This window comes from Callithrix jacchus, chromosome 16 (assembly GCF_049354715.1).
Source record: "Callithrix jacchus isolate 240 chromosome 16, calJac240_pri, whole genome shotgun sequence".
NCBI lineage: Eukaryota > Metazoa > Chordata > Mammalia > Primates > Cebidae > Callithrix > Callithrix jacchus.
Genome location: NC_133517.1, coordinates 48,890,037 through 48,902,927, shown reverse-complemented (window position 1 = coordinate 48,902,927; position 12,891 = coordinate 48,890,037).

Sequence of the window (12,891 nt, the reverse complement as noted above, 5' to 3'; positions counted from 1 at the left end):
ATACTCCTACCTTGGGCTCTCAAAGTGCCAGAAGTAAAAGGGTGAGTCATCACTTACAGACTCTAATTTATTTGTTAAAAAAAATTCTTTTTGTACAGTAAAATAATTGTAAAAATAAATTGGAAGATAAATCATTTCTGATAGATATTGAGTATAATGTATTTATGGAAAATTGTCTTGCCTCAGAATAGTTGCAAACTTCTATAATCAAGTCATACTAGGATTCTACATTTATTTTTTATGATGTTTCTCAGAGTAATGTATTTATAGAGTTTGGGGGACAATCTAATTCATTGGCTTTCATTTAATGTAAGTTGCAACACCTGGTTTTTCGTTGTTTACAAAGCACATACTTTTTAAACTTTTCCCATTATGGCAGACACATTATATCTAAAATTTGTTTTTTGCAAGGCTACTACAAGGAAGACATGAAGAAATTTTAAAAGAACTTTGAGTTACTGAGAGAACTGGCTATATAAGTTCAAAGTGTTTCTTCTTATATTAGGTGGATTTAAAAGAGGAAAATATGGGTCTGGAATACTTCCTTGAACAATTGTTCAAATATCTTGGGTTTGGCAAAGCTAAAACTGCATTTTCCCATTTCTTTTTTTGTGCTCATAATTTAAAAAAAACATGTATACTTCAAGAGAAATTTAATCCATATGTTCTGATTCATTTGCACTTAACTTGTCATAATATTGTTCATAAAAGTCATCTCGTGCCCAAGAAAGTATGTGATACTCTTTTTAATGAGTCTCTCTTTCCTTCCTGTTCTAAGAAGCTGCACTTTATCATTAGTTAGCAAATTGTAATCCCGAAAAGTTGAAATGTATGAATTTCGAGTTTCATACTCAGCCAAAATATTCTCTCCTACTTATTTATGTGTTGGTAGTAAAACTAATAATATTCAGTTAAAGACCAAGTGACACTGGCAGAAAGCTTTGGTGCTTTAAAATCAGCTCTTATGAATAATTTTAACAGATTTTGTATTTCATAAATGTGTTCCTCCAAATAAGAAGCATGATATGTCCATCGAGGAAATATTATACTTACAAAGACAAATTGAAGAGCAGATACTAGATTTATGAGAACCTTGTCAGCTGTCATTCTTTGGAACTGAAAGGAAGACACCAATAATGAGTCTTACACAAAGAGAGACTACCAGGACTCAAAGAATAACACCTTCTAAAAGTCAGAATTTCTCATGCTATACAGGATTTTTTCTCTGTGTCTCTCAGAGAGGATGAAATCATGTGGCAAGGAGAATCTTAAAAGGTTTTAAAAATCTAATTGCATAGAGGTTACAGGTATTTGAATATTGATGTCAGAACATTTCAAATATATTTTTAAAAATTTTTTGAAATACATTATTAAAAACTAAATTATATATATAGTCATTTTTAATTACCAGTACTAGTGCTTCTAAGTATTCTTCCAGCTACATAACACAAGACTTGTGCATTGTGGCTGAACAATCCCCGGTACCCCAGGTATTTCAAGGACACATTAAGAATGGTAATGTAAAAAGCAGAATGTACCGTACACTGTTTAGGAGATTGAGATGCCATTAAAAACTCCCCAGGAAGTATGAACTAGGGTCCAGTGTAACGCTAAGATTGCAAAAGCTCAAGTTTTAAAACAAACCAACATTTCAGCCCATGTCTATTTAAATTGATGTTAGAAGACCTATCCCTAGGGAAAATGGAAGCCTGTGTTTGCTGTGCTGTGAACTATTTTAGAGCAGAAGGATTGTGTATTCTCCAATGAATGTTTATGTGCACATCTGGATACATGCAGAAAACTAATGTAATTAATGGGCTATGTAAAATAAATTACTGTATTTGAAATCTTGCTCTTTGATTCTGGGTGAGTGAGTTTGTGGTTACAAAATTAGTGCCTCAATAAGGCAGGCATACATGCACAAACACACACACTTCATTCCACAAACCACCAACTCCAGTAATAAGTGAGGAATTTAGACCCTTGGACCAGACTGACGCTGTTAATTAATTTCATCTGTCTGTAATACGTATTTCTAAAGGGAGAAACTAATCACGTAGCATTTAAACATATTTTCAAAATGTTATAATAATTAGAAATTACAAGAAATATAACATCACTACATATTTTTTCATTTATATAAAGAAAAATTTTTCATTTATATATCTATTCCTATTTTTTTTTGAGGACCAAAATGTCATTAGACTTAAGAGTGGTAATGGGACAGGATTCATGTACAAACCAAGCAATCCCAATCTTGGTATTATGTTGGTAACTCATTCTCTGAGAGTTCCAGTTGAGACACCTTTGGAACACTAAATGCTTAGACGAATCTACAACTTAATTGTTCTGAAAAGCAAAGAAGGACTTTAGAGAAGAGAGGTTGTTAACCTGAGTGTGGTGATTTTATCTCACTCTCTGTGTCATTGGTTCTGTAATAGAAAAATGATGCCTTACTCCTTCATTGGGCATAGTTATGAGCTAACTCACTGGGTCTCTACATTTGCTGCACCTTTGGAGTATGGCTTAGTTCCTACTACATAATTCTAGAAAGAAATTGCATTAAGGAAATTTTCATTATCTGGGCTTTGGAAACCGGAAAAGAATCTAAAACCCATGTCGAACTTATATGTTCATTTCTCTCCTAGAACACCTAAAATATAGAAAACTCTCAATTTTCCAGAAGATTTCTCAAGTATAAAAACTATGTATCCAAACTCTTTTTTTGCTAAAATATATGTTTTTCTGTGTCTAGAACACTGTCTCTAAAGCATGATGCCTCGTAGGTAGATACCTATGTTTTCTGCAAAATGTGAAAATTTCTTCTCATTCAAGGTTTGAATTTACAGGGCTTCATTTAAAAATATCATATCACGTGACAATGACTGGAGTATTAATACATAATTATAATACCTATTATAAGTTATTTGCAACTGTGTTCATTAATTATTATTTTACATCGATGTAATTATTTGTCTGAAATGCATATGAAATATTTTTTAATGCATCACTTTCTCTTTTGGGCCCCAACTCAAGTTCATGAATATTTTCTTTGTGAGAATTATTACTCTTCTTTACAGATAGTTATTTGGGTATCTTTTACTAACTAGTTACAGTGTGAGGATGAGTGTGCTATTCTTCTCATCTCTGCCAATGCTTGGTATAGGGCCTGACATATGTGAGCACTCCCTATATCTTTGTGAAAATACTACATTAACACAAGTCCTGAATTTCACCTAAAACTGGCATTAACACTCATCAAATACCTGCTCATCACCCTGTTCTGAAAATAAAACTGTACACTCAAAATTAGTGACATCCTGCAAAAAGAAAGTCTGTGGTTTGCCCATTTTAAGAATTTAAAATTTAAGTGACTATTTGTCTAATGTTTGAAATCAGTTTTAACATACCATTAAAATCTATCAATAAATTCCGTCTATTTTACTTCTCATCTTTCCACAGTGGGTGAGTGGGTTTTGATACTCTGCTGTAATATTTTAGTGGCTGGGATAAAGTCAGAGTCTCATAAGTTGGAATAGCCAGAATTGTGGTAACTTAAGCACTCACTTAAAAAAATATTTAAACTGGGTCTAGATCCTTGAGGAACTGCCACACCATCTTCCACAATGTCTGAACAAATTTACACTCACACCAACAGTGTAAACGTGTTCCTATTTCTCTGCATTCTCTCTAATATTCTGTTGTTTCATGACTTTTTAATGATCGCCATTCTAACTGGCGTGATAGTATCTCATTGAGGTTTTGATTTGCATTTCTCTAATGACCGGTGATGTTGAGCTTTCTTTCATCTACTTTTTGGCCACATAAATGTCTTCTTTTGAGAATTGCCTGTTCATATCCTTTACCCACTTTTTGACTATTTTTATTTCTTGTAAATTTGTTTAAATACCTTGTGGATTCTGGATATTAGCCCTTTGTCAGATGAATAGATTGCAAAAGTATTCTCCCATTCTGCAGGTTGCCTGTTCACTCTGATGATAGTTTGTTTTGCTGTGCAGAAGATCTTTAGTTTAATTAGATCTCACTTGTCAATTTTGGCTTTTGTTGCCATTGCTTTTAGTCATGAAGTCTTTGTCCAGGCCTATTGACCTAGCAATTCCATTATTGGGTATGTAACCAAAGGATTATAAATCATTCTACTATAAAGACACATGCACACATATGTTTACTGCAACACTATTTACTATAGCAAAGACTTGGAACCAACCCAAATGTCCATCAATGATAGACTCCATAAAGAAAATATGGCACATATATACCATGGAATACTATGCAGCCATAAAAAGGATAAGTTCATGTCCTTTGCAGGGACATGGATGAAGCTGGAAACCATCATTCTCAGCAAACTAACACAGGAACAGAAAACCAAACACCACATGTTCTCACTCATAAGTAGGAGCTGAACAATGAGAACACATGGACACAAGGAGGAAAACATCACACACCAAGGCCTGTCAGGGGTTGGGGGGTTAAGGGAGGGACACCATTAGGAGAAATACCTAATGTAGATTACAGGTTGATGGGTACAGCAAACCACCATGGCATGTGCATACCTATGTAACCAATCTGCACATTCTGCACATGTACCCCAGAACTTAAAGTATAATAATAAAATAATACTTAAACTTTGCATTTGAGTGTGTGTGTGTATGTGTGTACATGGAAAGAAATTGTATCCACTACACAATTGCACACATAATTTGAGTTCTATGATTTCAGTATAAATTATAGAGGCATAGTAGTCACAGTGTAAGAATATTTATGGTTAATAGCTTTTGGTGATTTTTTTTTCTGCCAAAATAAGTTTTCTTGTTCAAATTCATCACTTGTGAAGAATAGGGTTGTAAATATAAGGACCATAGCAGGGAAATGGAATTAATGATGAAATAAGGTTAGAGAAAAACAGACTTAGAGAAAAATTGGCAGTAGGTCTTTTTGAAAAACAGGTTTGTAGTTTTATTTTTTAATCAATAGAGATAAAAAAGAGAAGTTCTTTTTACCATAATTAGATCATTTTGGAATTTTGAAAATGTTACTGAAAACAGCCATCAGTCTTTTAATTTGTTTTTATATTTCTGTCAGATTTATTCGACTTGCCATTATTATTCAGTATTTACTATAGAAATATGTTCATATTTAAAATCTGGCATATTAGTTATATCTCTTGCCTCTGAGAGAGCTTGCGGAGATAGTAGACTAAAAAAAATAACAAAAGTAGGCAATTTTAAAAGTAAAAGAAATACAGATAGCAAATGCATGTTGAGAAAAACACTACTCAAACAAGGTATCATTTAAATCCCCATTTACTAATAGCTTATAATTAGTTTTATTGAGTGCAAACAATATCTGGAAAAGGTTGTAGAACTCTTAATATCTACTAAAGTTTCAGGGCAGGGCCAGATAATTATAGAAGGTACTGAAGCAAAATCTGAATGCCGATATTTGAATGTAGGGATTTCTTTTCTGTTTACTCATGTATTCCAAGTGAGTAGAACAGTGCTTGATAGAAAATAGTTCCCCAGAATACATACTTCTTGACTGATGGGTTCCACACAATGTTACAGCTAAAATGGGCTTGACCATTAGCTATTGCAGCAGTATTGAGAATCTCTTTATTCTTATATGTTTCTGTAAATAAGAGTCGTTCTAATTTCTTTCAGGATCAAGATAAGTACAATAAATGTTATACATCAATGTTTTGCTTCTCTCCTGTTATTGATTTGGTCCTTTCCATAGACTATAGAAAATACTTCAGGAATATGAAAGGTCTGTAGGGATGATAATGCATGTTCTTTAGAACAGCACTGCCCAATAACAATTTCTGTTTTAATGGAAATGTTCTTTATGTTGATATATCCAACACTGTAGTCACTAGTTACTTGCAGCTGTTGAGTTCTTGAAATGTAGCCAGTGACACTGAGACATTGGATTTTTAATATATTTACTTAAAATTAATTTAAACTTAAACTTTAAATACGTGTACATGTCCACGGTTGCTATATCACACAGAATAGCTCTCAAAAAAATCAGAACAATTATTGACTCTATTGCTTTTTCTTCTCAAGTTCAGTTCATTTGTTACCTTTAAGTATGTCTTTCCATTCTATGTTGGCAAATATAAAGTTGATTCTTTGTGCAAAAATATTTAAATATAGTCTGATTTTACCATTTTTCAGGAAGATAAGGTTTTCCTTACATCCGCTGCTTTTCATACCTCACCCCCCTTATGTCATACAAAATTACACTGTTTTAAATGCAATATGCAGGAGAAAGTAATAAGTACGTAGAATTATAACAGCTCTGCCTAGCATTACCCATATTATTCTTTTTCAAATGAATTTTGGTCATTGAAAACATCAACACATCTGATATTTGTCATTGTCTAAAATCCCTGATTCTTCAAAAACAATAATAAAAAGTAATTAACTCTTTATATTATTTTTTTCTTGTTTAATAGATTTGGCTCCAGAAAGACTATGACAAAAGGTTTAAAAGAATGAAAAACATCATTTTCTTACTAACGTTTTATCATTCCTTCTATGCCATGCTTATCACTGTTTTCCTATGAGACCTTTATGACTGCCACTGCTATAGATAAGATAATTGCATTTTTAGGGCAAAAGAAACCATAATAAGGGAACAGGACCTGTTTTAAACAAAATGCCATTTTTCATCAGACAGATTTAATTATTACTGGGTACAATAAATAGAATGCATTGTTGAACATTACTGGCTAACTTCTCCTACAATTTCATTCACTGGATGGCAAGAACATTATCTTGGACAGAAAAACTTAAACACTTTTACATCTATAGGAACAAGGTACTGCCAAGAACACTCGGGTATCTTTCTGTTTTTATTAGCCTGGCTTCTCTAACAAGTCCCATAAATTGTGTGCGTTTCCAGGGCCACAAAGAACTGGGAAATAGATTATTTTCAGGGTCCATGTATCTTTATGCAGGCTTTCGTGGAGCAGCTGGACAATGATTCTTGAACCAGCCTCATAGTGTAATACTAGGAGAGATATAATAAAGAGTCAATTTACTATTCAGTTTATAGCTGTCAGTAAATTAGACCTATTTTCTGGGGATAAAACTGATTGTTTTGCAAGCCAAATATCTTCCCCCTGGCGGGTTAGTGTATGTGAGATTTCTTTGTATTTTGAAGAGAGTGTGGTTGCTTCTTTTCTGAGCAATATTTGTTGTATATACATTCAAGCTGGGTTTTTTCTGTTTTTTTTTTTAATAGGACATGCTAATAACTGCTAATTCTAGACAGCTTGTTCATCCACTGTTTTGATTAATGTAACAACAACTATTTAGAATTTTAATATATAAGGCCAGGTCTAATGAAAATCCTGTCTAATATTCTTTCTGAGCAAGCATTTGCAAGTGCCCGCAAATTACATTTTGAGGGCTTTGCTTGTTTTTTGTTAAATAGAAGTCAGGATTCTTTATTCTTACCAACTCTCCTCCTTACATTGCTTCACGACTAATTCTTAAAGAACTCAATGGATTCTGTATTATAGAGACCAAATCCTTTGAAAGTAAGGGAAGAAAAGGGAAAGGGAGAGGAGAAGTAAAAAAGCCCGGGTGTATCTCTAGGTATTCATAGCCAGAATAATCCTTTTTAATGTTGAGCTACATTTATTTTAGAAATGTAGTAACATTTACCTGGAATATAGTATTGACTAGCTCAGAGATAGGGATGACTCTTTACCCATTTTTCTGCTTAGGTCCCAAGGGATAATTAACAATGTGAGTATTATCAATACACTGACAATACAATAAATGGTAATTTCATTAACTCTGTATAGTCTTAGATTAGAATCCACCATTAAGAAGGTCCTGTTCATTCTTCCAGTTCCCAAAAGATTCATGCAGATGTCAATCTCCATGCACAAATGAGAGGAGCTCCTAAAGTTGCTAACTTTCTTCCTGCCCTGCCTGGTTCAAGCTTGGTTTTTGTTTTATCTCTTACCTGGGATTTAACTCCCATCAGTGACATTTCCTGAAATGATAAGGAGGTTCCAAACTCTAAATTCAGCCCTTGGCATGATTTTTGTTTAGATTATCCGTATGTTGGTATTTTATTGATATTTTCAGATGCTCCCTGATATGATTTTCTACTCTGGGAAAAAACTGGCTGCTGGGATACTATGAAGAATTTTTATGAAAATGACAATCTTCATAAAAATAAATATTTTTAAATTATTTTCTGTGTGTATATTCACTGAGGTTACTGCTGTTTCACACCCACATGAAAAGTCTATGAGACGCTTTCCTGCAAACAGAAAGTGAGTAAGTTGGGATAAAAGATAGCCAGCATTTCAGATTTAGTAACAATTGTGTGGGGAGAAAAATATTAAGGAAAACAGGAAAAAATATCTTTCCTGATGAAATCCGAACAGGCAGAAATAAGAAATAGGAATAGAATGTGTTTCCATGTGGCCTGAATGAAGAAACAATATTTGTCCTGATAGAGTTGAAATAGCATGGAGACTATTTGACAGATGAATTGACAGCAGTCCATCACCTAAATCCACTTTATGAAGAGAAAAGACTAGAGACAAGATATAGGTGATGGAATTTCAGCGTGATGACAGGAAACATGCACCATGATCAGTGCTAAGTACCAACCATCTATTTCTGTGTTTTATGTTGTCTCTTATAATAATTGAGAATAACATTGCTTCTTCAGTAGCCACTCGGCTTTCTTTCATCTCCTTCCTCCTTTTCCTTTCCTCTTGCTGTTTCTCTAGGCCACCTGAAAACTATACGAGGAGCCCAGGTAAAAGTACCTGTATTTCCTCTGGGGTCTCTAAGACGGTAAGACAATGCCTAATGTATGTGGTTCAGGTATCCTCTCCTCATAACTAAATCTCACCTATTTTTCTATTCCCTCCCTTTCAGAACTTCTAGCTTCCAGAGAGCATTCAACTGGTTATTTCCAACCCTCACACTTTAGTTCTGTTTTTCCTGCTTAAAATCTTGACCTTCTATTTCACCATGTAGCTTAAGTGTATGACTCAGATAATAAAAGTTTTGGGAGCCTCTCTCCCCATAAAACAGCCTAACTAAAATAGATGAAACCTTTTTGTTTTGTTTCACAATGGAAAATTAATCAGATCATAGTATTATTAATATTAGTTCTTTCATGCTATTGCACTAATGGATTTTACTGAAAACATTTTGAAGGTATATGTCTATTCTTTAGGTATGAAACTTATTTTCTGTTGTGTGTTTGTGTGATGCTATTCCTGTTCATGTACAATTAACCCTATAATTGATATTTTGCTCTTACTTGATGCTTAGCACAATTACTTTGAAATATAATTCAGTTATGCACCACATAAGGAAGCTTCAGTCCGCAACAAACTGGGCCCCACATGTAATGTCGGAGCAGAGAAATTCCTGTCACCTAGTGACATTTTAGTTATCGTAAGAGCATAGAGCAATGCATCACTAATGTGTTTGGCCAATGCTGGTATAAACAAACCGACTGCACTGCCAGTTGTATAAAAGTCTGTCTCACACAGTTGTATATAGGATATAATACATGATAATGATAATAAACAATTATTTCATGGTTTATGTATTTACTGTACTCTATTTTAAATCAATTTTAGAGTATACACATTCTGCTTATTAACAACAAAAATTTAACTGTAGCAGAGCTGCAGTCAGGACCTCCAGAAGGCATTATTATCATAGAAGGTGACAGCTCCGTGTGTGTTATTGGCCCTGACAATCTTCCAAGTGGGGCAGCATGTGAAGATGCAAGACAATGATATCTATCATCCTGATCCTGTGTAGGCCTAGGCTAAAGTGTGTGTTTGTGTTTGTGTTTTTCATCAAAAAAGTTTAAAAAGCAAAAAGAAGTAAATAAATAGGCCTATGAATAAAAATACAAAGAAAGAAAATATTTTTGTACAGCTGGACAATATTTATTTTAAGCTGTGTTATTACAAGGGAGTCAGAAAGACAAAAAAACATGTGTAAAGGAAGCCAGGCATGATGGCTCATGCCTGTAATTCCAGCTGTCAGGGAGGCCAATTTAGAAGGAACACTTGAGCCAGGAGTTTGTGCCACTGCACTCTAACCTGGGCAATACAAAGAGATCATGCCTTTTTTTTTAAAAGGAAAAAAAAGAAAAAAAGTTAAAAATAAAAAATGTGATAGTAAGCTAAAATCGATGTATTACTAAAGAATGAAAAAAATGCTTTTTACAAATTTAGCGTAATCTAAGTGTACGGTGATGTCCCAGGCCTTTACATTGACTGGCCACTCACTCACTGACTCCGAGAGCAACTTTCAGCCCCTCAGGCTCCCCTTCTGGCATGTGCCCTCTTCAGGAGTACCATTTTAATCTTTTACAGGGTATTCTTACTTTTCAATTTTTGTATTTAGACATGTTTAGATACACAAATAGTTATCATTGTTTTACATTGCCTACAGTATTTAGTAGAGTAACGTGCTGTACACGTTTGTAGCCTAGGAGCAACTTAAAAAAAATTTTGGCAACTTTTTGGTGAGGTGTTTAAATAATTTTATGAATCTATAATGGCTATTTATAAATTATAGCTATTAGCCACATTTCTGTAAATATTCCTGAATATATTTGCCAAGTTTATTTGGTTTTATAATTTCTTGTTATTTTTTGTAAATTTATTTATAAGTGTCAAATTTATCAGTATTTACTATGTTTTTAGAAAGACAGTCTTTACATTTATGTTAGACATTTGTCTGTACTTTTATTCTTTTATTAATTATTTCTTTTATTAATTCTTTTAATTTTACATTTAACTTTTTATATAAATGGACACAATTAATTGTGTTAAGTATAAGATTTGAATCTTTGAATTTTTAAATCAATGAACCAAACATCAAAAGACAATTATATTTTTTCTGACTGGTTTGCATTTCTACATATAAAAATTATATAACATGTAAATGCATGTATATATAATTTCATATTTAATAATATAAAGTCTTACTAATATTAGTAGTAAAATATAATGGTTATTTATAACATAATATAAAATATATGGCATAAATTATATTACTCTTTTATTATAAGGCTACCAAAATTTTCTGCCATAACATTTAGAAATTTGGCATGTATATTTAAATAGTAATATAGATCTATGGGACATTTACATGATATATGATATGTGTGGTAGTTCTCCTATCAAGAGAGTATTTATACACAAGGTGTACAGTGAGCTGCCTCCCTGAAGAAGCAGTGCCTTTGTTTTTCCCTGCAGCATTCAAGCTCAGAGCACATTCTTCCTTAGCATCTTCAATCAAAGTCTAAGGAGATTAGGATTACTAGATCCTGATCCTATCTCCCCAATCTCAGACTCTTCTACAGTCCTTTTTCATGTTGAGGCTTCCCATGAAGCTGGACAAGACTTAGGCCTGCACTTCTCTAAGGATCTTTCTCCTCAATCTTTTTCTCCCTTCCCCTTCTTCTTCCATAGGTATAATACTAGCTTCATAATCTGAAGGGGTTCCGTGACTCTTCTTGTTCACTCTTCCCTGTCTTCCACGTGTTTCCTCAATTAATTCCTTGCACTCATTGAATCTTCTTCTCAGAGGTCCAAGTGGAGAGAGTCTACAAATTCCGTTATTTTACTCCTTTCTCAAAAATGCTTATTAATGTTATGTTGGATTCATTCAATGAATTTGGTGGTTTTTCATATTTCTAATATTCTTCAAAAATTTTATATTATGAGAATTATGTTTCTCTTAGATTTTGAAAGAATAATTAAAATTTGAGGCTTTGTAAATATTGTTGCTTATTTTTGATTATTTTTAGCATTATATAGTTTTGAAAATTACACTTCGCTTGGAATAATTTTGAAGTTTATGTATCAGTGGATTAACGTACCTCTGTGTAGTTGGAAATCACTTAAACACTTTTAAATTTGCAAATCCTTCCTTATAATTGATTATAACTGATTATTAGGCAAATATAAAATATTTTATGAAAAAATACTTAATGTTGTGAAAAATTTTAAATATAAGATGAAGTTCATATTACATTTTTCTTAGGTTTTGAAAGAATAATTAAAACCCTTAATACTTTGTAAATATTGTTGCTTCTTTTTGATAATCTGTTTTCCTATAGGATTTATGCTTTACATGTGGCTATTATATATGGCTAGAAAGTCACTATGTACATGTATGCATATTTATATACATGTATTATTTTACATGTATAAATAATAGTGATTTTCTAGCCATATATACATATTTATGTGTGTTTAGTTTATTTATGGGTAGATAAATCACTATTTTCTCAGGATTGTTCATACATTATTCACTAATTTTTGAGATTATCTATAATTACATTATCCTTCTTGTTATTAATCTTGTATATATGCAAATTTGTTTTCTTAAGTTGTGATGCACTTAACTTTTAATGCATAATGTTAATTTTTACTTCTCAATTTACTTTTACTTATTCTTATATAAGGGAAAATATAGGCTCTCATATTTTTGTATGTGTGCTATGTAAAGCTGTGAGAACATATGCATTATTACTTTTCCTCAGAGCGAAAGAGGGCAAAGTTTTCTTCCTGAACAGTGGGAATACCAGAAACAAATACATGAATCTATACAGAAGAAACTCTGGGTCCAAATTCTAGGGAGATCACACAGGATGGGAAAAAAGGCTCAAGAGATAAACTGAAAATTCTGAATGGTGACAACAAGCAAGACAAGTCAGCATCTGAAAACTAATTTTTAACAGTAGCTACTATTTCACAAGATCTGTATAATAACAACTGCACAAAATCATACAGATTCTACTCAATTTTTTTATTCTTTTCAGTTTGCTTTATAGCTAATAACATTATTTAACAAA